Source organism: Monodelphis domestica, chromosome X, assembly GCF_027887165.1.
Source record: "Monodelphis domestica isolate mMonDom1 chromosome X, mMonDom1.pri, whole genome shotgun sequence".
In the NCBI taxonomy this organism is placed as follows: Eukaryota; Metazoa; Chordata; class Mammalia; order Didelphimorphia; family Didelphidae; genus Monodelphis; species Monodelphis domestica.
Window position 1 is genome coordinate 37949083 of NC_077235.1, and position 1094 is coordinate 37950176.

Here is a 1094-nt window from a genome sequence, read left to right on the forward strand (position 1 = left end):
TCAGATTCTAACTCTGTCCCTTCTCTGTGTGATCTTTGGCAACTGAAACTAAGTAAAAATGTTTCACCTTACTACTTACTACCCCTCGAGGACCAGGATTGTGACTTATTTTTATCTATATTGGCATTGGACATAGAGATTTTGCACACAGGAAGCACTTTAAAAATGTTGGAATGGGAGGTACCATGGGGTGGTACTCTCCAAGAGCAGCTGGGAGCAGAGGGAAGCATGTCTGCACCATTTGTGGAGCAAAACAGGATGGTGCCTTGCGGGATACCCTGGGGCCAGTGGTGCCAGTCCCTGGAGGAGGTGTTCATCGAAGTCTGGGTGCCACCGGGCACTCGCGTGCAGGAGATCCAGTGTGGCCTGCAGAGTCGGCATGTGGAGCTTGCTGTGTGGGGCCAGGAGATCCTCAAGGGCAAACTCTTTGATTCTACAGTAGCTGATGAGGGAACGTGGACATTAGAGGACAGAAAAATGGTTCCTGTAGTTCTTACCAAGACAAAGAGATATGTAGCAAATTGTTGGGCCTCTCTTAGAAACTGAATATGCAGCTGATCCATGGGTACAGGGCCAAATGCAAAGGAAACATACCCTGGAGAGATCCCAGAAAGAAAACCCGGCTTTTGACTTCAGTGGAGCAGAAATCTCAGGCAACTACAGTAAAGGTGGACCAGATTTCTCTAGTCTTGAAAAATACAAACTGCCATTTTTCACTACTTTCCATGGAGCCCTAGAAGATGTTGCCAATGTAAAAGGAATGGCTTAGGTGATAGAAGAAAATTTCACTCGCTTACACAACTGAATGAGAATTGTAAAACATTCAAATATGACTTCAAAAAATACATTCAAACTGTAGTTTACATAGAAAACATTCTGAATTTCAATGGAAACCTTTCGAGAGAAATGGCCTTTTTTGGGACTTTGCTCAGCAAGACATTTTAAACATGTTTTGGACGTAATTTGTCATGCAATGGGCCATAATCATGTGTAACTCAAGTGTGCCTTCAGGGGAAATTAAGTTTTTCTTTGGAAAACTGTAATTCAGAATAACTGTCAATAAAGCTTTCTAATTCCCACATGGGATAGGTGTT

The 1094-nt window shown here is 43.1% G+C and overlaps 1 pseudogene; it reads left to right on the plus strand.

Annotated features, from left to right (window-relative positions):
• Window positions 1-213: 213 nt before the first annotated feature.
• Window positions 214-784, plus strand: LOC130456103 (nudC domain-containing protein 2-like; annotated as a pseudogene).
• Window positions 785-1094: the final 310 nt, after the last annotated feature.